Source organism: Carcharhinus amblyrhynchos, chromosome 7 (genome assembly GCF_965287045.1).
Source record: "Carcharhinus amblyrhynchos chromosome 7, sCarAmb.v2.hapA, whole genome shotgun sequence".
Classification (NCBI taxonomy): domain Eukaryota; kingdom Metazoa; phylum Chordata; class Chondrichthyes; order Carcharhiniformes; family Carcharhinidae; genus Carcharhinus; species Carcharhinus amblyrhynchos.
In genome coordinates, this window is record NC_137330.1 from 107,144,131 (window position 1) to 107,170,258 (window position 26,128).

Below are 26,128 nucleotides of genomic sequence, written 5' to 3' on the forward strand. Positions count from 1 at the left end.
AAACCTGATTCCAGAGGATGGGGAGATGATGGCATAGTGGGATTGTCATCGGAAGAGTATTCCGGAGGTCCAAAGTGATGTTCCAGGACCCTGGATTCAAATCCCACTATGGCAGATAGTGAAATTTGAATTTTAAACAATCTGGAATTACAAGTCGAATGATGATGACCATAGTTGATTGTCATAGGAACCCATGTGGCTCACTACTGTCCTTTAGGGAAGGAAATCTGCCATCCTCACCTGGTCAACATGTGGCTCCAGATCCACAGCAATGTGGTTGACTTTTAAAAAGCCCTCTGAAGTGGCCTAGCATTGAAGTTGTCAATACCATTATTGAGGGAGCCAGTCAAAGCCAACAAGCATGGGAGAATCTAGTGTGTAGAAGCGCACGGTAGCGCCACCTTGGATTTTCAGAAACCTCAAAGCTGAAACTGCAGTTCAAAAATTTTAACCAATTTTAACCACAATCCACTCTTTCAAAACTTTGCATCAATCACATAATTGCAAACTTAGATTCCTCGGATGCAAGACCATTTCAGGTCTGGATAAAAAGATGGCACGGTGGCACAGGGGTTAGCACTGCTGCCTCGCAGTATCAGGGACCCAGGTTCAATTCCTCCCTTGGGTCAGTGTGTGTGGAGTTTGCACATTCTCCCTCTGCCTGTGTGGGTTTCCTCCCACATTCCAAAGATGTGCAGGTTAGGTGCATTGGCCATGCTAAATTCTCCCTCAGTGTACCTGAACAGACGCCGGAGTGTGGTGACTCGGGGATTTTCAAATAACTTCATTGCAGTGTTAAATGTAAGCCTACTTGTGACACTAATAAATAAACTTTGACTTTTAAAAAGACAGAAGCTGAATAAGTTAACACATTGCTTTACCCAGTTGGCCCAATAGCTGATGATATAATAGGACTCGATGGATCATCTGCAGAATTCAATGCAGTTTTTAGATCATTTGTCACTTACTTTAAACTTCAGCAGTAACAAAATCCTTGAAAGGGCTAAATTTAATAAACATAAACAGCAGCCAAGAGTTTGTCAACAGCTTCATTACCAAACTGCACAGAATGGCCAGAGCCTGGGATTACATTGAGCTGAAAGCTGAGTTAATGTGGGATAGAATAACTGTAGAAGTGGTGGATGTACTAGAGTCAGAGGTTTTAGCATGGAAACAAGCTCTTCAGCCCAACTTGTCCATGCTGCCACATACCCTCAAACATGCTTCAACCCTTAAGAAAGCCATCCAGATTGTCTGGCAATCTGAAATCCATTTGCAGCATATATCCATATTAAGGGGAGAAAGTAAACTGTGGTGCAAAGTAAACCCCACTGCCCAGCTAGTGAAACAGCACAGGGGGCAATACGGTGGCACAGTGGTTGACACTGCTGCCTCACAGCACCAGGGTTCTGTTCCCGGCTTGGGTCACTGTCTGTATGGAGTTTGCCCATCCTCCCCGTGTCTGCGTGGGTTTCCTCTGGGTACTCCAGTTTCCTCCCACAGTCCAAAGATGTGTGGGTTAGGTGGATTGGCCATGCTAAATTGCCCCTTAGTGTCAGGGGGACTAGCTAGAGAAAAATGCGTGAGGTTATGGGGACGGGGCCCTGGGTAGGATTGTGGTCAGTGCAGATTCGATAGGCCAAATGGCCTCCTTCTGCACTGTAGAGATTCTATGTTGCCAATGCGCAGAAACATCGGCAGCTTTGACCAGCCTTGGTGTAAACTGAGAGGTTTTACAAGTTGATAAGCAACTAATTTGGCCAAAGTATTCTCACCCCTTCCTTGGCCATCAAGTCTTGGAGTGGGATTTGAACCCAGAGTTACTGGCTCAGGGGCAAGGACACTTCCCACTGCTCCACAAGACTTCCTAATCTATCTTCACCAACATTTGCGAAGCACACACAGACATCCTTGATGGACCAGCGCCACCTTCTAAACATCAATTTTGCCTTTGAAGCAGATTTCATCTCTTCAACCTAGGTTTGGAGAGAATTTAATTTCCTGTGAAAACAAGGGACGGAGCCGGGATAACAAACAGAAAATCCCGGAAACACTCAGCAGGTCTGGCAGCGTCGAGTGAATGTCGAGTCAAATATGACTCTTCTTCAGAACAGTCATTACTCGATTCCAAACGTTAACTCTCTCCCTCTCTCCATAGATGCCGTCAGATCTGCTGAGTGTTTCGGAACGTTTGCTGTTTTCATTTCCTCTTTCCAACATCTGCAGTATTCTGCTTTCATTCCAGATCTCACTGGGCTCTCATTCTTTCAGGAATCCAAGTCGAAACAGGCCACAATTGCCAACTGCAGTTCTTTAAAGAAGCACGAATAGGCTTTCAAACTGAAGACAAAAATTCATCCAAGAATGACTGGCCAGTGCTACAAGCAGCAATTTCCTCCCTTTCATCCACAACGCCAGCAATCATCAATTTACATTACATTCTGTCTCATCAAGTACCATAGAGTGAAATGTGATCTTCGGAAGATCGCAGGTGGTGCCAGAACATCGAGGAGGTATATGAACACATTCATTCACTGCTGCCAATTACAATGGCATTCTGTCAAAATCCACATATTTAAAATTGTCAACCTCATTTGCCTTTGGCTAAGAGACAGGGGTCGTCACGGTGATACACATCTTCTGAATACTAAAGCTCTTTTAACTGCTGGGAGCCCAAGACAGCAGAAGCTCCCCACTCTCTTCTCCTAAGATCTTTTGCCTTGTGACTGTGGATACATAATGACTTCAAATCAGGCCATTGAGGTTGCCCTGTTGGAATATGAACTCCCTGATTAAGGAGTCAATTAATGGGCCAATCAGGGCGTCTTTTCCTTGTATGTAACCAGAAGCGTCAGATCCTCTGGCACTCCCAAAGGTTTAAAGTTGATTAGTGTCACAAGTTGGTTTACATTAACACCGCAATGAAGTTACTGTGAAAATCCCTTAGCCGCCACACTGCGACAGCTGGTAGAAGGTAGACTGCTGCCTGATAGCACTTTGTGAACTGCTGTTGGAATTGCAAATAAAGGATTTTGGTGAAAGGACTGCTGCCTCCAAGGTCTTATTGGCAGGGTGGCACAGTGATTAGCCTCATAGCACCAGAGACCCAGGTTCAATTCTGGCTTTGGGTCACTGTCTGTATGGAGTTTGCATGTCCTCCCTGCGTCTGTGTGGGTTTCTTCCAGGTGCTCTGGTTTCCTCCCACACTCCAAAGATATGCGTGTTAGGTGGATTGGCCATGACAAATTGTCCTTTAATGTCAGGGGGATTAGCAGGGTAAATGCGTGGAGTTACAAGGAAAGGGCCTGAGTGAGATTGTTGTGGGTTTTTTAAAAATTAATTCATGGGACATGGGTGTCACTGGCTGGCCAGTGTTTATTGTCCATCCCTAGTGACCCATGGACTGAGCAGCTTGCTGGGCCATTTCAGAGGGCAGTTGAGAGTCAACCACATTGCTGTGGCTCTGGAGTCACATGTAGACCATATCTAGGTAAGGACGGCAGATTTCCTTTCCTAAAGGACATTAGTGAACCAGATGGGTTTTTCCAACAATTGACAATGGTTTCACGGTCACCAGTAGATTCTTAATTCCAGATATTTTTTATTGAATTCAAATTCCACCATCTGTCATGATGGGATTTGAACCCCGGTCTCCAGAATATTGGCTGGGTTTCTAGACGAATAGTCTAGTGATAATACCACTAGGCCATCGCCTCTCCAGGCTCAACGGGCTGAATAACCTCCTTCTGCACCTTCTAGGGACTCTTATGAATTAGCAAGGACTCCAGGAGTACCTTAACTAAAAAAATAGCATTGTTGCTAAGCTGCAGATAACCATCGGTAGGTCTGTCATATGAGGAGAGATTAAGTCAGTTAGGATTATGTTCATTGGAGTTTAGAAGATTGAGAGGGGATCTCATAGATACTTATAAAATTCTAACAGGGTTAAACAGGGTAGATTGAAATGCTGGAATTGCTCCCCAAAGCATTGTCGGTCAACCCATAGAACATGGACTGCAGCAACTTAAGGCGGCAGATCACCATCACCTTCTCAGGGGCATCTAGCAATGGGCAATAAATGAATTTAAAAAAATCAGAAAGAATGTTCCCAATGGTGGGGAATCCAGAACTAGGGGTCATAGTTTGAGGATAAGGGGTAAATCTTTTAGGACTGAGATGAGGAGAAATTTCTTCACCCAGAGGGTGGTGAATGTGTGGAATTCACTACCACCGAAAGTGGTTGAAGTCAAAACATTGTTTGATTTCAAGAAGAAATTAGATGTAGTTCAAGGCTAAAGGGATATGGGAGGAATCAGGATATTAAATTTGATGACCAGCCATGATCAAAATGAACGGCTGAGCAGGCTCAAAGGGCTGAATGGCCTACTCCTGCTTCTAGTTTCTATGTTTCTGTATTGAAGCAGCAAATGACGCCGTGAGCTACTGTGACACAATGTGCCGGCCAGGCTTGCAAACCTGTTACCGGGTTAAATCAGGCTTCCTCCTGCCCGCTTATTGTTTCCTCTTGGCAATCCAAGCACACACGCAGCTTTGAAGTCCTGGGCTATGATGGGAACAGCAGGGAAGGCTCCAAATGCAGGTCTGCTATTCCCCTGGTGCCTGAGCTACCTTCAGCAGATTGAAGATCAAAATCTCCTTACGCAACACAACCTGCATCAGCACCAGCTGCCAATGTTGTTCAGACTCCACCTCTGGTGCCTGATAAACATTCAATCCTACAGCTCACAGTATTCCTTCTTCTAAAAGCACTAAAGTAGGCACCTCAGATCTCTGGTGAACGAGTGATAATAATCAGAGATAAAAAAAGCGTCACCTTTTCTTTAAACTTTATTCCGATCCAATCAAGTCAAATTAAAGCCAATTCAGAGTCCCAACAAGTCGGGACATTCCGGATCCAAGCTGACAAGACAGGGCTCTCACCTCCTGTCTTGGGCTTGATCTACATGATCCAAGCTGATTGGAGTAGGCATAGCTCCTCCTCCAAGGCTTCATCTCATCTGCATCTTAGCCAAAAGGCCGAGATGCCGCTTTAAAAAAATTGCTTCAAAAATGTAACCTAATGACTTCAACCAAGCACAGCATGTCGATACTACCCTTGATCTTAGCCAAAAGGCCGAGAAGCCATAGAAATCGATTCCTAGGGACGTCTTAAAAGAGCGTCGCTGACAATTTCAGGCAAACCTCAAGTGGTTTCTAACACCAGCATCGATAATTTACAGTTGGGCCAATGACTGAAAATAAACACATGTGGCGGGCGTTGACATCCCCAGCAACTCACAAGTGCAGGAAAACAAAAATGGAGGCGAAGCCAGATATGGGAGCAAAAGTATTGGACAGGGTGTTGAAGGTGGCATTCGGCATGCTTGGTTTCATTGGCCAGAACATTGAATGCAGTAAGAAGTCTCACAACGCCAGTTTAAAGTCCAACAGTTTTATCTGGTAGCAAGAGCCACAAGCTTTCAGAACAGTGCTCTGAAAGCTAGCGGCTTTAGCTACTAAATAAACCTGTTGGGCTTTAAACTCACTGTTGTGAGACTTCTTACTGTGTTTACCCCAGTCCAACACCAACATCTCCACATCAGAACATTGAATACAGGAGTTGGGGCGTCTTGTTGAAGATGTGCAAGACATTGGTAAGGCCACACTTGGAATACAGTGTGCAATTCTGGTCACCCTATTATAGAAAGGATATTATTAAACTGGAAAGAGGGCAGAAAAGATTTACTAGGATGCTACTTGGACTTGATGGTTTGAATTATAAAGGAGAGGCTGGATAAACTGGAACTTATTCCCCTGAAGCGTAGGAGGCTGAGGGGTGATCTTATACAGTTCTATATAATGATGAGGGGCACAGATCAGCTAGATAATCAATATCTTTTCCCAAAGATAAGGGAGTCTAAAACCAGAGGGCATAGGTTTAAAGTGAGAGGGGAGAGATACAAAAAGGTCCAGAAAGGCAATTTTTTCATATAGACAGTGGTGAGTGTCTGGAACGAACTGCTAGAGGTAGTAGTAGAGGCAAGTACAATTTTGCATTTTAAAAAACATTTAGACAGTTACATGGGTAAGATTGGTAATAACGTGGGAAATCGGGATGAGCTTAGTGGTTAAAAACTGGACGGCATAGACAAGTTGGGCCGAAAGGCCTGTTTCCATGCTGTAAATCTCTATGACTTTATTGGGAGCAGCGATCAATAGGTCAGTTAAAGCGTTGAGTGGAAAGATCACATTAACAGGAGGTAACAGTTTGTTTGGGAGTATTTCCCAGAGTACAGAGCCTAGACAGAGGGTAAAGCTGCTGAGGCAGGATAAACAGAGTAAGGCAGATGAACAAGAAGCTGGAGGCTGTTGCAGCAACTCGAAGGGAGGCGATGGCCGAGTGGTATTATCACTTGACTATTAATCCAGAAACCCAGCTAATGTTGGCAGCTGGTGGAATTCGAATTCATTGAAAAAAAATCTGGAATTAAGAATCTACTAACCTACCATTGTCGATTGTCAGAAAAACCAATTAGCACTGCTGCCTCACAGCGTCAGAGACCCAGGTTCGATTCCTGGCTTGGGTCACTGTTTGTGTGGAGTCTGTACATTCTTCCTGTTTCCGCGTGGGTTTTCTCCAGGTGCTCCAGTTTCCTCCCACAGTCTAAAGACGTGCTGGTAAGGTGCACTGGCCACGATAAATTCTCCCTCAGTGTACCCAAACAGGCGTCAGAGTGTGGTGACTAGGGAATTTTCACAGTAACTTCATTGCAGTGTTAATTTTAGCTTACTTGTGACTAATAAATAAATTTTACATTTACTTAACTGTCCTTTAGGAAAGGAAATCTGCTATCCTTACCTGGTCTGGCCTACATCATAACTCCCGAGCCACAGTAATGTGGTTGACACTCAGGCAACTAGGGATGGACAATAAATGCTGACCAGCCAGCGATGCCTGTGTCCCAGATCATGAGTGTTTGGAACAGAAGGATGGTAATTATGAAGTTAAGCAACATGGAGGTCAGCGAAGGTGGGCAGCAGAGTTCAGGATGTGGAAGGTGGAAGATGAATGCCAGCTAGGAGAGTACGGACATTTGGCAGTGACCAGAACGCAAAGGAAGTTTTCAACAGTAGAGATGGGCTGAGATAGAGGTGGAGACAGGAAATGACACAGGTGGATGGAGGCTGTTCTTACAACGGATAGGATATAGCAACAGGATGAGAATTTGAGGACAATATTCCAGTTGGGAATAGTGTACAAAAACGAATACGGTGGATGCTGGCAGAGTAAAGTCACCAGATGACCAGAGCCTGCTCTCCCCTTTGATGGGAGGGAGGTGATTTAACCCAAGGGGCACACACCTCAGGCAAGGGGCAAGGTTGAGGGGGGAGGTGGGGGGGGGGGGGTGGAGCTTCATGAATAACTTCAGCTGGTTCAGGAATTGAACCCATGCTGGGTTTTTTTAAATTCCTTCGTGGGATATGAGCATTGCTGGCTGGTCAGCATTTATTGCCCATTCTCTTGGAGGGAAGTTGAGAGTCAGCCATATTGCTGTGGGTCTGGAGTCACCTGTAGGCCAGACCAAGTAAGGACGCTATTTCCTTCCCTAAAAGAACCAGATTGTTTTTTTCCTGACAATCAATTGTTTCATGGTCATCAGTAGACTCTTAATTCCAAATAATTTTTTTTTACTGAATTTGAATTCTACCATTTGCCGTGGCGGGATTTGAACGCTAGCTGTGTTTCTGGATTAATAATCTAATGATAATACTACGAGGTCATCACCTCCCTTGCTGGCATCACTCACCAGTTCCAGCCAACTTGGGCTAAGCCTGCTGGCATAATGATATGAAAACTGAAAATTCTAGAAGCTGCCTTGGCCCTAAGCTCTGGAATTCCCAACTTCAACATTTCTTGACCTCTCTCCCCTCCTTAAGGCCTTCTCCAACAGAGCTTCTGGAGTTCTGTCTCTGTGCGAATCAGCATCATATTTAGTTTTACACCTTTCCTGTGAAACACCTGGGGCGTTTTGCTAAGTCAAAGCCAAAATATAATTGCAACGCGCTGCTGCAGCAGATGTGCAGTCAAAGACACATTGCATTGGGCTTTGCATTGTTTGGCTGGAGAGTGTTCCTGGCCATCCAAGAAGCAAATGTCAAACTTGCAATCTGACGACACTAAGATAGTAAGTAGCAAAGCTGGCCCCGTGGATTAGAAAGATGATGTTACGAAGAGGAAGTTGAGAGGATCGAGAATGGATCCCTCAAAAGGACTTGGGTGCAGTAGGGAAGAAGAAATGCTCTGTGATCAAATAGACAACTGATTCATTTTGGTAGGACAAACTTGAATGCAGATTACAGGATCAACAGCAGGGTTCTGAAGAATGCGCAGGAACAGAGAGATCTGGCGTTCATATCCAGAAGTCTCTGAAGGTTGCCACTCAAGTGGCTAGAGCCGTGAGGAAGGCTTATAGTGTGTTAGCATTAACAGGGGGTTTGAGTTTAAGAGCCATGGGGTTATGCTGCAATGTTGGTGAGACCACATTTGGAATAGTGTGCGCAGTTCTGGTCACCTCACTATAAGGAGGATGTGGAAGCATTGGAGATTTATCAGGATGCTGCCTGATTTGGAGGGTAGGTCTTATGAGGAAAGGTTGAAGGAGCTGGGGCTTTTCTCTTTAGAGCGGAGGATGATGAGAGGTGACTTAATAGAAGTTTATAAGATGATGAGGGGGATAGATAGAGTGGATGCACAGATTTCCTCAGGTGGATGCAGCTGTTACTGGGGGGCATAACTATAAGGTTCATGGTGGGAGATATAGGAGGGATGTCCGAGGTAGATTCTTCACTCAGAGTGGTTGGGGTGTGGAATGCACTGCCTGCTGTGATAGTGGAGTCGGACACTTTAGGAACTTTCAAGTGGTTATTGGATAACACATGGAGCACATCATAATTATAGGGAGTGGGATAGCTTGATCTTGGGTTTGGACATAGCTTGGCACAACACTGAGGGCCAAAGGGCCCGTACTGTTCTATGCTTCTGTGTTTCTATAAGTGAGCTGGTAAGCCACGGCTGTCCCACTGCGCAGTTTATGCAGAGGAGAGATGCTGCAGGAGGATTGTGTGATTGACTGTACTAAAGGCTTCAAAAGGTGTCACGGAGGGAATGCACTACAGTCACTGAATCCCTACAGTGCAGGAGGAGGCCGTTCAGCCCATCGAGCCAGCATCAACAACAATCCCACCCAGGCCCTATCCTTGTAACCCCACATATTCACCCAGCTAATCCATACAATCCCTACAGTGCAGAAGGCCATTTGACCCATCTGCACCGACCACAAAACCACCCAGTCCCTGTCCCCGTAACCCCACATATTTACCCTGCTAATCCCTCTGACACTATGGTGAAATTTAGCATGCAGAATCCTCCTAAACTATACATCTTGGAACACTAAGGGGCAATTTAGCATGGCCAATTCACCTCACCTGCACTTCTCTGGAGTGTGGGAGGAAACTGGAGCACCCGGAGGAAACCCATGCAGACATGGGGAGAACATGCAGACTCCACACAGACCAGTGACACAAAGGCCAGAATTGAATGCGGGGGGTGTGGAATAATCCCATCCTGCCCATCATGGGAATCATAGCAGATGGGGAGACGGACAATGCAAAGGCCCGCTGACCTTGGGTGGGAACTATTGGCCTTCGGCCGAGTGTGGTTGGAAAATCCCACCCTTGGTCTCTGCTGCTGTGAGGCAGAGGTGTTAACCACTGTGTCACTGTGAATTAAAACAGGTTTCTGTTTCTCTGTATGAACTTTACAGATACATATCGTCTGTCAATTGTCCTTCAAAAATATCAGAAACTATTGTTAGTAAAACAAAAAAAGTCGTGAAAAGGTTACCTAGCAGTGATTAAAAGTGAATATAAAAGGACAACAGCAAACCCTCAAAATGCTGATTTTGGTGTTTCGATGGCCTGCTGTGGGTTTTATTGTGTTTTTTTCCTATTTTTATGAAAACCGTATTGCTGCTTCTTATGTGATAAATGCACAATGCTCACAGTAATCCCTCGCTTCTAACAGCTGTAAAACAATTACTCGATTTGCAACATGCTGCCAAGCAATAATACAACTATTACATTTCCCCCCACATCAGCGGCACGGTGGCCCAGTGGTTAGCACTGCTGCCTCACAGCGCCAGGGACCTGGGTTTGATTCTCAGCTTGGGTCACTGTCTGTGCGGAGTCTGCACATTCTCCCCATGTCTATGTGGGTTTCCTCCAAGTGCTCCAGTTTCTTCCCACACTCCGAAAGATGTGCGGGTTTGGCAGATTGGCCATGATAAATTGCCCCTTAGTACCAGGGAGATCAGCTAGGATAAACAAATGGGGTTAGGAAGATAGGGCCTGGGTGGGATTATGGTCGACGCAGACCAGATGGGCTGAATTGCTTCCTTCTGCACTGTAGGATTCTATGATCACTTCCCTTACTGCCTTTAATGGGGTAAAATGTGCCAGGGCACACTGTAGTTAGATGTCAGTAGCAATAGTTAAATGCAGCTTCTCTGGTTACAAGATAATCAATGAGTTCAGGGTCCCATATACATTGTGGTCAATAACAAAATCAATAGAGACTTTTAAAATGTCAAATCATGTTTCACAACAAAGATAATAAGTGATCAGAAAACATGTGACGGCCACCTTCACAGTGGAGGGTGCCAACTCATTTCAATTTATTTTTGAAACGGCGACTCTCTATTTTTGGGAGTTTAAAGTAGCCCCAGTATTTTACACTGCCAGTTGTTGGAAATAGCAGTCCTGGGAAGAGAGGTCAAGAGCGCGCCTTTTACCTTCTGACTAGACTTGAAATCCAGACTAGGTTACTGCAATGCAAGAGATGGGGAGTTATGTCATTAACAAATACTGGAAATACTCAGCAGGTAGGGCAGCATCTGTGGAGACATACACGAGAGAGAAATACACGAGAGACAGAGAGAGAGTGATAGCGAGAATAACACTCAGAAATGGCACACTTCTGCCACACTTAGTGACAATTTAGCATGGGTAATCCGCCTAACTAGCACATTTTTTTTTGAAGTTTGTTTATTAGTCACAAGTAGGCTTACATTGACCCTGCAATGAAGTTACTATGAAAATCCCCTAGTTGCCACACTCCATTGCCTGTTCGGGTACATTGGGGGAGAATTCAACATGGCCAATGCACTTAATCAGCACGTCTTTCAGACTGTGGGAGGAAACACACAGAGACAGGGAGAATGTGCAAACCCTGCACAAACAGTGACTTAAACTGGGAATCAAACCTGGGCCCCTGGTGCTGAGAGGTGGTTGTGCTAGCCAGCCACTGTGCCTCCACGCCAACCTCTTTGGCGTGTGGAAGGAAACTGGAGCATCCGGAGGAAATCCATGCAGACACAGGGAGAACATGCAGACTCCACACAGAGACCCAAGGCCGGATTCAAACCCAGGTCCCTGGCACTGTGAGGCAGCAGTGCCAACCACTGTGTTGCTATGATGGGTAATCAACCTGGGACTTGAACTCTGTTCTCTCACATGCTGCCAGACTTCCTGAGTATTTCTAGAATTGTGTTTTTAATTCAGATTCCCAGCATCTGCTACATTTTGTTATTCTGCAGGAGGTTATACCAAATGGGTTTGGGCAGCTTCCAAAGGACAAAGAACAAAGAAAAGTACAGCACAGGAACAGGCCCTTCAGCCCTCCAAGCCTGCACCGACCATGCTGCCCGACTGAACTAGAACCCCCTATCCTTCCGGGGACCATGTCCCTCCATTCCCATCCCATTCACGTGTTTGTCAAGATGCCCCATAAAAGTCACTATCGTATCTGCTTCCACCACCTCCCCCAGCAGCAAGTTCCAGGCACCCACCACCTTCCATTCGGTTGTGATTTGGGATTGACCCACAGAACAAATGTTTGGTTACTTTGCCCAGGCAGGTCAACACAAGGGCTGAAAATGGAAAATGTCACGTTATCGCAGTGTGAAGTGTTCTTTCCCGAGGTCAATGTTCCCAGCCAAGTAGAGATGGAGCTTTACTTGAATCTAGCCATTCTGACTAATTGACTTCCCGACAACCGACTGATCACCTTCCAGATAACAGAATTTTTCCTTAGTTTTTTTTAAGTTTATTTATTTGTGTCAGAAGTAGGCTTACATTAACATTGCAATGAAGTTACTGTGAAAATCCCCTAGTCGCCACACAGGCACACAGAGGGAGAATTTAGCGTGGCCAATGCACCTAACCAGCATCTGACATAAGCTTATTCTTCATTAGCTGAGTGTGAGCACGGTGTCTGCACAGAAGCACAGAGAGTAGAGTACCTGGGCCCAGGTGACCATCTAGCCCTTCGAGCCTGCCCCGCCATTCAATAAGATCATGGCTGATCTGAAGTGGCTCAGTTCCACTTTCCTGCTTTCTCCCCATAACCCTTAATTCCCTTGCCTACCAAAAACCTAGCTACCCGTGACTGAAATATATTTAGCGAGGTAGCCTCCACCACTTCAACGGGCAGAGAATGCCAGAGATTCACCACCCTTTGAGTGAAGAAGTTCCTCCTCAACTCTGTTCTAAACTGCTCCCCCCTTATCTTGAGGCTGTGCCGTCTAGTCCTGCTGTCCTTTCTGAGCAGGAAGAATCTCTCTACCTCTACCCTATCCATCCCCTTCATTAATCTTATACGTCTCTATAAGATCCCCCCTCATCTTTCTAAACTCCAATGAGTACAGACCCAGTCTATTTAATCTCTCTTCATAGTCCAACCCCCTCATATTTTGGCCTTGGAGGGAGTGCAGAGGAGGTTTACTAGGCTGATACCGGAGTTGAGGGTGTTAAGCTATGAGGAGAGGCTGAATAAACTAGGCTTGTACTCGTTAGAGTTTAGAAGAATGAGGGGAGATCTCATTGAGACATATAAGATGATGAATGGGATGGACAGGATAGAGGTGGAGAGACTCTTCCCACTCAGAAAGGACAGTAGGACTAGGGGGCATAGCCTCAAGATAAAGGGGGGGCGGTTTAGAACGGAGTTGAGGAGGAACTTCTTCACTCAAAGGGTGGTGAATCTCTGGAATTCTCTGCCCGTTGAAGTGGTGGAGGCTGCCTCGCTAAATATTTTTAAGACGCGGGTTGATGGGTTTTTGATAAGCGAGGGGATTAAGGGTTATGGGGAGAGGGCGGGAATGTGGAACTGAGCCACGACAGATCAGCCATGATCTTATTGAATGGCGGGGCAGGCTCAAAGGGATAGATGGCCTACTCCTACTCCTATTTCTTATGTTCTTATGTTATCTCCGGTATCAGCCTAGTGAACGTCCTCTGCACTCCCTCCAAGGCCAAAATATCCTTGCACAAGTGTGGCGACCAAAACTGCACACAGTACTCCAGCTGCGGCCTCACCAGTGCCTTGTACAGTTGCAGCAAGACCTCCCTACTTTTATATTCAATCCCCCTTGCTACAAAGGCCAGCATCCCATTCGCCTTCTTGATCACCTGCTGCACCTGCAGACTGGGTTTTTGCGACTCGTGCACAAGGACCCCCAGGTCCCTCAGCACCGTAGCATGCTGCAGCTTTTCGCCCTTTAAATAGTAATCCCTCCTACTATTATTCCTGCCAAAGTGGATAATCTCACACTTGCTAACATTGTACTCCATCTGCCAGGTCCTCGCCCACTTGCTCAGCCTATCCAGATCCCTCTGCAGACTTTCCACACCCTCCGCACAATTTGTTTTTCCACTCATCTTTGTGTCATCAGCACATTTCGTTACCCTACACTCAGCCCCCTCCTCCAGATCATCTATATAAATGGTAAATAGTTGAGGCCGCAGCACCGATCCCTGCGGCACTCCACTAGTTACCAACCGCCAATCAGAATAGCACCCACTGATACCAACTCTCTGCCTCCTATTAGACAGCCAATCCTCTATCCACACTAATACCTTACCCCCAACTCCATGCCCCTTAACCTTCTGAAGGAGGGAGAATTTGGCATGGCCAATGCACCTAAACCAGACTGTGGAAGGTAACCAGAGCATCCGGTGGAAAGCCATGCAGCCACAGGAAGAATCTGTAGACTCTGCACAGACGGTGACGCAAGCCAGGAGTTGAACCCGGGTCCCTTGCGCCATGAAGCAGCAGTGCTAACCATTGTGTCACTGTGCTACCCATGGCGGTAAAAGGGAATATTAAAAAGTAATGACACCCTCGCCGGAACAAAATGACACAAAACACGTTAGATTTTCCACTCCTTTCGATGGAGGACGCAAAACTTGGCAACAGGCAAATTGAAAATCAATGAAGGAAACAGCAATTTACCGGAATCCTCATCACGGAAACCCATTTTTTCCAACTAAAATGAGTTCCAACTGAGACAGTGTGGTCTGTACCTCTCTCTCATGGTTGGTCCGATACAACACAGTCACTGCTGGGAAAAAGGGATCTCAGCTTCCACACAAGTCTAAAATATGTAGGCAGGTGTTCCTTTACAGTCACTTTTCATCAACCTCATCATACTGTTCACCACAATGCATATTTAATAGTCACTCGCTAGAATTCAGCAAAAAAAAACAATCGCAGCACGGTTTACTTTAGAAAATAACGACTTGCACCAAATTACATTAACACATGGCAAAAAGAAGTTCCATTTTGCCGGAGATGTGATGGATTTTAAATTGTATACAGAGTGCAGAATTCCTGCAGAATAGCCTCACTGGCCCGGAAAAACTATATTTTTATGTTTACAGAATACCAACTTTCAGAGGTAGAATTCAATTCTTTAAAAAATATATTTTATGTTAGTTCAGCTTTAACCCTAATTCCATTTATATGGCACATAATTCATTTCCCACTCTAAATATTTTAATTCTGTGGAATTTTATTTGCTGCTTTACTGTTGGGGAATGTGATTGGCTGGATATCCTGCACCATAAAAAGTCTGACAGCACTGCAACTAGTTGCCTTTCATTTGGCACCACATTCAAATCGACAGCACGATAGGAGGAAATCATATAATCACTACAGTGCAGAAGGCCATTCAGCCCATACAGTCTACACCAACCACAATCCCACCCAGTCCCTATCCCCGTAAGTCCACTTATTTACCCTGCCAGTCCCCTGACACTAAGGAGCAATTTAGCATGGCCAATCACTCTAATCTGCACGTCTTTGGACCATGGGAACGTTATAAGTCCTTGGAGGCAGAAATCTCTTTACTAACGTCCCTTTATTTTCAAGTCTGACAATAGCACAGAGTGCTCTCAGTTAGCAGTCTATATCAGGAGTCCCAGAGGAACTGGCATGCCTGGTTAAATACAAAGCCAGAGGCTCCCTGATTGGCCCATCAATTTGGCCCTTAATCAGGGAGATCATATTCTAACAGGCCCACCTCAACTGCCTGATTAAAGTCTTTACAGAGAGGAAACCAGGGCACCCAGAGGAAACCCATGCAGACACGGGAAGAACATGCACAGACAGTGACCCAGCAACATAATAGCAAAATGCATCATTTTTAAATGGTAAAAAATTACAGCACGCTTCTGTGCAGAGGGACCTGGGTGTCCTAGTGCAGGAATCACAAGGAGTTGGTTTGCAGGTAATCAAGACAAATGGAATTTTGACCTTCATTGCTAGAGGGATGGAGTTTAAAACAGCAAGGTTATATTGCTGTATAAGGTGTATAAGGTGCTGGTGAGGCCACACCTGTGTACAGTTTTGTTCTCCTTACTTGAGGAAGGATATTCTGGCACTGGAGAGGGGCAGAGAGATTCACTAAGTTGATTCCGAAGGGCTGGCTTATGGAGGAGAAACTGAGTAGTCTGGGGCTATACTCATTGGAATTCAGAAGAATGAGGGGAGATCTTATAGAAACATAAGATTATGGAGGGAATAGATAAGATAGAAGTAGGGAAGTTGTTTCCATCGGCGGGTGAAACTAGAACTAGGGGGCATAGCCTCAAAATAAGGGGAAGCAGATTTAGGACTGAGTTGAGGAAGAACTTCTTCACACACAGGGTTGTGAATCTGTGGAATTCCCTACCCAGTGAAGCAGTTGAGGCTACCTCAGTGAATGTTTTTAAGGCAAGGATAGATACATTTTTGAACAGTAAAGGAATTAAGGGTAACAGTGAGCAAGTGGGTAAGTGGAGCTGAGTCCACGAAAAGATCAGCCATGATCTTACTGAATGGTGGAGCGGGCTCAAGGGGCCAGATGGCCTACTCCTGCTCCTAGTTCTTATGTTCTTATGGTCTTACAACCTGAGGCTGGAATTGAACCCAGGTCCCTGGTGCTGTGAGGCAGTAGTACTAACCATTGTGCTGCCATGCCGCCCCAAGTCACAGAGATCTCGTGATCAACGTGGCAGCTTTCTTTGAAGTCGACAGTGAGAGCCATCAGTGCAAAGTCCGAGCAAACATGAAAGATGCAGCGTACGTAAATCAGCAAGTCTCAAAATAGCCCAACCACAAGACAGTAATAAATACATTGCTATAAATGACAAAACAACAAACCAAAATGGTCAGATTTGACTGTAAGCCAGAAGAAGACTCAAAGTTCTTAGCTAGCACTTGGCTCACAGATGCTGTCTGATGTTAAATCACTGCTATAGTTTTTTCCAAAACAATTTGGAATGTGTAGGTTAGAAGGATTAAGGGAGTGAAGATGTTGGGTTACGGGGATAGGGCCTGGGTGGGACTGAGGGCGATGCAAGCTCAATGGGCCAAATGGCTTCCTTCTGCATTATAGATGGTTTTAGATTTGGATCCATTTCTATCTGGAAAGAGGTACCATGCGATTATATAAAGTCAGACACGTGGTTGACATGGTGACATTCAGAGAGGTGCAGCAATAACCACACGAGTGGAAAAGAAATAATCAATAATACATTATCAAGAATCTGTATGAAATCTCAGTGAGTAAATCAAACTACAACATGAAGGGGAGCTGAGCTGTAACATTGGTTACCAACACTGGGGCACATAAAGGGGGTATGGGGAACAGATGGGGAGGCGGATTTGAGACCAGTGAGAGATCTGCCATGACCCAATTGAATGGCAGAGCAGGCTCGATGAGCTGAATTTGTCTACTTCTACTCCTAATTCCTATGTTCCTATGTTCACAGGAGCATGGTTGCTTCAAGTAACAATTTGATAGACATATTGGGAATTTGGGCGCCAGCTGTTAAAAGCTATATAAGCTGTTCAGGAGTTGCACCTTTCATTCTTTGGTAATTTTACATGCCAAGTTGCACGTGAGGAAGATTGTATTTTCAAAGTTAAAATTAGAGGAGATGGTGGTATTGCGGTAAGGTCACCAAACCGGTAATCGAAAGAAACACGTGGAATCTAGAGACCATGGCAGCGAGTGGAATTTAAATTTAATTCGTAAATCTGGAATATAAAGCTGGTCTCCATCATGGTGACCATGAAACGATCATTGATCGTTGTAAAAACTCACTTGGTTCCCTAATGCCCTTTAGGGAGGGAAACATGGCCCATATTGACTCCAGACACACAGCAATGTGGTTGACATTTAACTGCCCTCTGAAATGGCTGAGCAAGCCACTCATTTTGAAGACATTAGGAATATTAACATACAGAGGGATCTGGGTGTGCAGGTTCACAGTTCCCTCAAAATGGCATCACAGGTGACCAAGGCGGCATATGGCACGCTTGCCTTCATTAGCCAGAGCATTGAGTACAAGAGTTGGGAATTCATGTTGCAGTTATATAAAACCTTGGTTAGGCCACATTTGGAGGATTGCGTGCAGTTCTGGTCGCCACATTGCCAGAAGGACATTGAAGCTTTGGAGAGAGTGCAAACAAGGTTCACCATGGTGTCGTCTGGTCACAAGAGAGTGTTGAGTATGAGGAGAGGTTGAATAAATTAGGATTGTTTTCACTGGAAAGACAGAGGCTAAGGGGAGACCTGATAGAGGTCTATAAAATTGAGACGGACAGGATGGATAGTCAGAGGCTGTTTTCCAAAGGTAGAAGTGATAATTACAAGGGGGCACAGGTTCAAGGTGAGAGGGGGAAGTTTAAGGGAGATGTGCAGGGGAAGTTTTTCAGGCAAAGAATGGTAGGTTCTTGGAACGCGCTGCCGTGGAGGTGGTGGAAGCAGGCACATTAGCAACATTTAAAAGGAACCCGGATGGGTACATGAATAGGGAGGGAATAGAGAGATAGAGACCAAGTAAGGGGAGAGGGTGACCTTTTTAGTTTAGTTAAGGCATCATGATCAGCACAGGCTTGGTGGGCCGAAGGGTCTGTTCCTGTGCTGTACTTTTGTTCTTTTTGGCAATTGGGGATAGTCAACAAATGCATAGTTTGAGGATAAGGGGCTGAACTTTCAGAACTGAGGTGGAGAGAAATTTCTTTACCCAGAGGTTGGTGAAAGTGTGGAATTCACTACCATAGAATGTAGTTGAGGCCAAAATGTTGCATGATTTCAAGAAGAAATTAGATGCAGCTCTTGGGGCCAAAGTGATCAAGGGATATTGGGGATAGATGGGATCAGGATATTAAATATGATCAGCCATGATCAAAATGAATGGCAGAGGAAGCTCAAGACGCCCAATAGCCTACTCCTGCTTCTAGTTTCTGTGTAAGATGCTAGCCTCAACAGTAACATCTCAAAATAAGAATAAAAAGGATTAACTTTGATTACATTTGCGCCAAAACTCAAGTTGAAATATTGATAAAAAGACTGATCTCTTGTCATCTCACAGGCTGCAAGATGGCAGCTCTTCACAAATTAGGCAAGGCCAAACTGACATGGACAATAAAATTCTGGTCTTCCTAGTGATGGACACAATCAGAAAATAAATCCAAATTTCCCAGTACTTCATTTGCCTTTTTAAAAAAGTTCATATGATCATCAGATATAGGAGCAGAATTAGGCCATTTAGCCCATCAAGTGTGCTTCGCCACTCAATCATGGCTGATACGCTCCTCATTCCCATTTTCCTGCCTTCTCCCCATAATCTTTCAACCCATTACCAATTAAAAATCTAACTTCTCCTTAAATTTACTCACTGTCCCAGCATCCACACATTTTGGGGTAGCGAATTCCCCAGATTCACAACCCTTTAAGAGTAGTTTCTCCTCAACTGTTTTAAATTTGCTACCCTTAATCGTACCTCTCGTCCTAGAACGCCCCACAAGTGGAAGCATCTACTCCGTGTCTACTTTATCCATACCTTTTGTCATTTTGAATACCTCAATTTGATCTCCCCTCATTCTTATAAATTCCAGCGAATATAGGCCTGGGAACGTATTAACCTGCATCGGTACTTTTACTGACTTGTGTATCTGAAGCCACGAGATCCTTTTGCTCCTCTAGTGCATACAGACACAAATTACCCAACCAGATCACAAGTTCATGCAGATCATGAGATCTAAAAGCACCCACAGTCAACACAAACAGCCATTGCCACGCAGGTCTCCGGTACGATGCAACATGTCATCCATCATTATCATAATCAAATTAGTTTATTTAGTCTGGGGCCAATCTGCAGACTGCAGTCATTGTCTGCCACTGCAATCCCTTGGGGACTGGGTAACAACATCTCAATGTAGGAGAAAGCATTGCAAGATTGAGAAATAAATGCATACTTTTCTTTGAAGATCAAAGATTTCTAAATAAATGAAAACCAGCACAGAAAACTGTTTGGCCAACTTGATGAGACTCTTTGATGAAGGAATGGATGGGATTGATAAGAGCTGGCAAAGGCATTAGTAGCATTGTCACTGAACTCACAATCCAGAGACCCTGATTCAAATCCCACCATGGCAAATCGTGAAATTAGAATTCAATTTAAAAAAATTTGGAATTAAAAGTCTAATGATGACCATGAAACCCACTGTTGTAAAAATTAAATTTCCCTTTAGGAAAGAAAATCTGCCATCTTTACCCAGTCTGGCCTACATGTGACCCTAAACCCACAGCAATGATCTTAACTGACCTCTCAAGGGCAATAATTTTTTTAAATTAATTTTTAAGGGGTGTGGACATTGCTGGCTGGGCCCAGCATGATGGCAGAGTGGTCAGCACTGCTGCCCCTCAACGCCAGGGACCTGAGTTCAATTCCCGGCTTGGGTCACCGTCTGTGTGGAGTTTGGAGATTAGCAGGGTAAATACATGGGATAACAGGGATAGGGCCTGGGAGGATTATTGACAGTGCAGGCTCAATGGGCTGAAAGGCCTCCCTCTGCACTATAGGGATTTTATGATTTATTGCCCATTCCTAACCGCCCTCCATTTTGGAGGGTATTTGAGAGTCAGCCACAAAATGGGCAATAAAATGCTGGCCCAGCCAGTTTTCACAACAATCAATGATAGTTTCATAGTCACTATTGCAGGGATCAGCTTTATATTCCATATTAATTAAATTACACCAGCCATAAAAAAAATTAAAAAGATTTTCAAAAGACATTCAATAAAATATCACTTAGCAAAATGGGTGGAGTTAAAGAGACAATGGTGAACGGGCAGAGAGCAGAAGGTGTATCAGACTGCAGAGGAGCATGTTCTTCCTCAGAGGTCAGCATGAGGAACATATGATATGATGCATTGACATACACTCAATGACTGGGCATAACCTCAAAATCTCTTCTATTGTGAGGAAGCATCTGTTCTTGAACTGGTAAAATCTGAAAATGGACCGCCAGCACATTCCACATCAGCGAGCATCGCGCCTCCAGCAGAACTCAAATGAAAGCATTCACTAGTCTGAATGGAGGTCTCAGTTGATCTTTGTAAATCAATTACCATTAAAGTCGAGCACATTATGTCTCCCACTGGAAAATTGGAGCAGGATGAAGAGGAGATGCAAGACAGCTGGATCCAGTTCAGAATTGGATTGTTATAGATTTCTACTGAATGCTGCTTTCAGACCATCTAGTTCCCCCTAGTACATTGACATCAATGTGTGGACAAAGTCAAAATGCTTTTCAGAATGGATGGCATTGTGGCACAATGGTCAACATACTGCCTCACAGCTCCAAAGAAGACCTGGGTTCAATTTCTGGGTTGGGGCACTGTTTGTGTGGAGTTTGCAAGTCCTCCCTGTGTCTGTGTGGGTTTCCTCCCACAGAAAGATATGCAGGTGCATTGGCCATGCTTAATTGCCCGTAAGTGTCCAGGATGCGTAGGTTAGAGGGATTATGGGGATAGGGCCTAGGTGGGATTGTTGTCAGTGCAGACTTGATGGACCAAATGGCCTCCTTCTGCACTGTAGGGATTCTACAATTCTATGTAAGTGAAGATGGAAGTAGTGGGATCATTGGAAACAGCGTCAGGAGATTTTTAGTTCCTGCCTTGGTATCAATGATCAATGCTGGACAACAAGTTAAAAATCTACCTCAGACAGAATTGTAATCTACCCTATTCTGTTATCAATCTAGTAATTGTATTGTGACAAGTAGTAGAGGTTTTCTTTATAATAGCCGCAATTGCTTTCAGAAATGTAATCAGTTTCAGTAAATGCCCTGCATGTTATACACAAGCACTGAATGCACTTTTCACATCCCGCAAGGCAGAACTCAGCTAAGGGAATAAATGCTTTGATAGATTGTGCCAGTTGCCAACTAAGGACAGCACGGTAGCACAGTGATTAGCACTGCTGCCTCATAGCTCCAGAGACCTGGTTCAATTCCTGGCTTGCATCACTGTCTGTGCAGAATCTGCACGTTCTCCCCGTGTCTGCATGGGTTTCCTCCAGGTGCTGTTTCCTCCCACAGTTCAAAGACATGCTGGTTAGGTGCACTGGCCATGCTAAATTCTCCCTCAGTGTACCCGACTGGGCACTGGAGTGTGGTGACTAGACGATTTTCACAGTAACTTCATTGCCATGTTAATGTAAGCCTACTTGTGGCACTAATAAATAAACTTTAACATTTAAAGAAAAGACCAGAACTTTGTTATTGGCTCGGTTTTCAGTTTTAAAATTCTCATCCTCATTTTTCCACAGCCTCAATCTTTCCCATATCTTAAAGTTGCTCCAGTCAAAACAAGCCTCAGAGACCTCCCCACTCCTGATTTTAAATCACTTTGCGGTTGGTATGTGTGGAGGACTCCCCACTTCGGGGGAGACATCGGTATGAAATCAATTCTCCATCAGTCGCCATTTGGAAACCCATTTGCTTATGCAGATGTGACTCAGGTGGTAGCCTTCACTTCTCAGAGAAGGTAAAATCCCCCTCTGTGGACCTGAGGACAAAAGTTGAGGCTAGCTCTGCAGTGCAGTACTGAGGGAGTACCGAACTGTCAAATGGGAGATCTTTATTATTATTTATTAGTCACAAGTAGGTTTACATAGAATCATAGAACCTACAGTGCAGAAAGAGGCCCTTCGGCCCATCAAGTCTGCACCGAACATAATCCCACCCAGGCCCTACCCCCCCCATATCCCTACATATTATACCCACTAATCCCTCTAACCTACGCATCCCTGGATACTAAGGGGCAACTTCTTAGCAAATCAACTTAATTGGCCAATCAACTTAACCTGCACATCTTTGGACATCTTTACATTAACACTGTAAAGAAGTTACTGTGAAAATCCCCTTCTCGTCACTCTCTGGTGCCTGCTCAGGTACACTGAGGCAATTTAGCATGTCCAATCAATCTAACCTGCAAATATTTGTGGAGTGTGGGAGGAAACTGGAGCACCTGCAGGAAACCCACAGGGAGAACATGCAGACTCCACACAGACAGCGATCCAAGCCAGGAATCAAACCTGGGTCCCTACAGAGCTATGAGGCAGCAGTGCTAACCACTGTGCGACATGCCACCCTCAGATGAGGCAATAAACTGAATTCATGTTGACTCTCAGATGTAAAAGATTCCATGGCATAATTCTGAGATGGAGCAGTGTCCCTATTGTCCTGTCAATATCTATTCCTCAATCCACGTCACAAAGAAAAACAGGTAATCCAGTCATTATCACCTTGCTGTTTTCTCACATTACAACAAGTGGCTATAGTTTATTGACTGCAAGATGCTTTGGGCTATCTTGACATCATGAGTGGAGCTGCAAGCCTTTTTGCCTCACTCCCAGCTTTTCACAGCCCTGCCTTCCAACATTTCTTTCATCCCTTTTAATTAATTTTGAAATGAAGTTTGCAGTTGCAGCCTCTCTATAACATTCTGCTGATTAATGCAGCAAATGCATTGTGCAATTTGAAGTTAACCCGTTGCAATCTCAAAGACCTCAAGAGGTCAGGCTGCACTTCCTCCACTGTTCCAGTCTCTCTCGTACCCGCATGCACAATCACTCACTCACACTCGATCAATCACACACACACATAACGCCAACATTTTATCCGTTCCACATTGCAAATATATAATTGAGGTTTTGGCTGGGCCTGTTTACAACTGCGATCATCTGTGCTGCCACCTTTAGGGTGGCATGGTGGCAGTAGTTAGCACTGCTGCCTCACAGCACTATGGACATGGATTCAATTCCTGGCTTGGGTGACTGGTGTGCGGAGCCTGCATGTTCTCCCACTGTCTCTGTGCGAGTTTCCTCCGAATGCTCCTGTTTCCCCCCTACAGTCCGAAGGATGTGCTGGTTAGGTGCACTGGCCATGCTAAATTCTCCCGCAGTGTACCGGGACAGGTGCTGGAGTGTGATAAGTAGAGGATTTTCACAGTAACTTCATTGCAGTGTTAATGTAAGCCTACTTTGTGACACTAATGAGTGAACCTTAATAAACTGTGCACCTACACAGCAAAAGCCAAAACATTCACAATGGATTCAAAGTCACCACGCTTGTTTCCAGGACTTCCCCAATATTCCTGGGAAGCAAACCTGTAATGAGAAACGCGCATCCCTGCTCCGATCAGGAGGAGCCCTGTCTCACTTGTCACCAGGGTAGTGGGCAGTGCCACATTCTCACTGTCGCTCAGTTAACACTGCTGCTGGAGGCAGTCGAGAAAAGCCTGCAGATCAGGCTCGGCATTTTCAAGGGCAGTAACATCACTTCCTTGGTGAAGGAGATGGGGCTTGCAGCCGTGTGGTGAAGGTGGGGCCTGCAGCTGCGTGGTGTATCTGCCACAATCTCGCTACTGAAGCTGGCAGTATAAGCACACAAACCTCAATGGTCTATTGCAATTCATTAACCCGCTTTATACCATGGAAGTGCTTTATGAAACAGACCTGCAGTATAACCTGAGGCTGCCAGTACTGCCTAATCCATCCATCTACACTACAACTGCTGAGTTCCCAACACCCTGCTTACAGTTAGGCAAAGGTGACAATGCAGTTATACAGCAAACTTTGCCTGGCTCACGTTTCTTTTTTTAAGTTAATTTGTGGGATCATAAAATCTCTGCAGTGCAGAAGGAGGCCATTCAGCCCATCAGGTCTGCACGACCACAGTCCCATCCGGGCCCTAACCCCACATACTTGCCCTGCTAATCCCCCTGACAATATGGGCAATTTATCATGGCCAATCAACTTAGCCTGCACATCTTTGGACTGAGGGAGGAAACTGGAGCACCCGGAGGAAACCCACGCAGGCACAGGGAGAGCGTGTAAACTCAACTTAGATAGTGACCTGAGGTTGGAATTGAACCTGGGTCCCTGGCATTGAGGCAGCGGTGCTAACCACTGTGCGGTTCCATGGGTGTCGCTGGCTGGGCAACATTTATTGCCAATCCTGAACAGCCCTCCATTTCAGAGGGCGTTCAAGAGTCAATATGGCTGTGGAGTCACATGTCGGCTGGACAAGGTAAGGTTGGCAGATTTCCTTCCCTAAAGGGCATGAGAGAACCACGTGGGTTTTTATGATAATTGACAATGATTTCATGGCCATTAGTGGACTTAAAATCGCAGATTTTGAATTCAAATTTCACCACTTGCCATGGTGGGATTTGAACCTGGGTCCCCAGAGCCTTATCCTAGGATCTGGATTGCTAGTCCAGTGACAGTACCATAACACCGCTGCCTCCCTAACATCACCACCTCCCCACAGTAGATGCAGTGAAGTTTGGTGTAGGCACATAGTCAGACATTTGGAGAAAGAACACTGGTTGGAGGGGTTCCTGGAGGGATGATCCCTCATAGTCAACCATCCTATTCCCGCTACTGATCATCCGTGTCCATCCTCAGGACGCACTGACCTTCCTGCACCAAGTGTAAAGTGAACAGAAAATCAATTGACCATTCTTGACAATCAGTAAAACATCCAACTTTTTCCAACTCCCAAGATTTGCATCATGAATACAGCCAAAGAGTTATAGGCCGGAAATCTCCAGTCTCAGTGCACCCTGCTACCACTGCCAACGAGAACAGATTATTTGGCATGCCATCCAGTCTCCGCTCACAGCAGCGGGACTGGATAATCCCAGCTGCGGGTGAAGTCGAAGAATTCTGGTCACAGCACAGCAAAAGACCCTTCAGCCCATCATGTTTGTGCTGACCATCAAGCTCTCCATTCTAATCTCATTTTAAGAACATAAGAAATAGGAGCAGGAGTAGGCCATCTAGCCCTTCGAGCCTGCCCCGCCATTCAATAAGATCATGGCTGATCTGTCGTGGCTCAGTTCCACTTTCCCGCCCTCTCCCCATAACCCTTAATCCCCTTGCCTATCAAAAACCCATCAACCCGCATCTTAAAAATATTTAGCGAGGCAGCCTCCACCACTTCAACGGGCAGAGAATTCCAGAGATTCACCACCCTTTGAGTGAAGAAGTTCCTCCTCAACTCTGTTCTAAACCACCCCCCCTTTATCTTGAGGCTGTGCCCCCTAGTCCTACTGCCCTTTCTGAGTGGGAAGAGTCTCTCCACCTCTATCCTATCCATCCCATTCATCATCTTATATGTCTCAATGAGATCTCCCCTCATTCTTCTAAACTCTAACGAGTACAAGCCTAGTTTATTCAGCCTCTCCTCATAGCTCAACCCCCTCAACTCCAGCATCAGCCTAGTAAACCTCCTCTGCACTCCCTCCAAGGCCAAAATATCCTTGCGTAAGTGCGGCGACCAAAACTGCACACAGTACTCCAGCTGCGGCCTCACCAATGCCCTGTACAGCTGCAGCAAGACCTCCCTACTTTTATATTCAATCCCCCTCGCTATGAAGGCCAGTAT

At 45.3% G+C, this 26,128-nt stretch overlaps 1 protein-coding gene and 1 non-coding gene across 4 annotated transcripts in view; both read right to left on the minus strand.

The window, feature by feature from the left end:
- LOC145345188 (tyrosine-protein kinase Fyn) overlaps window positions 1-26,128 on the minus strand; it is a 282,549-nt gene that overhangs the window by 224,722 nt on the left and 31,699 nt on the right. The gene's annotated exons all lie outside the window — the stretch shown is intronic.
- On the minus strand, window positions 4,963-5,146 carry LOC145345808 (U2 spliceosomal RNA). The gene has a single exon (XR_013887187.1). It is a non-coding gene; the product is annotated as a U2 spliceosomal RNA (small nuclear RNA).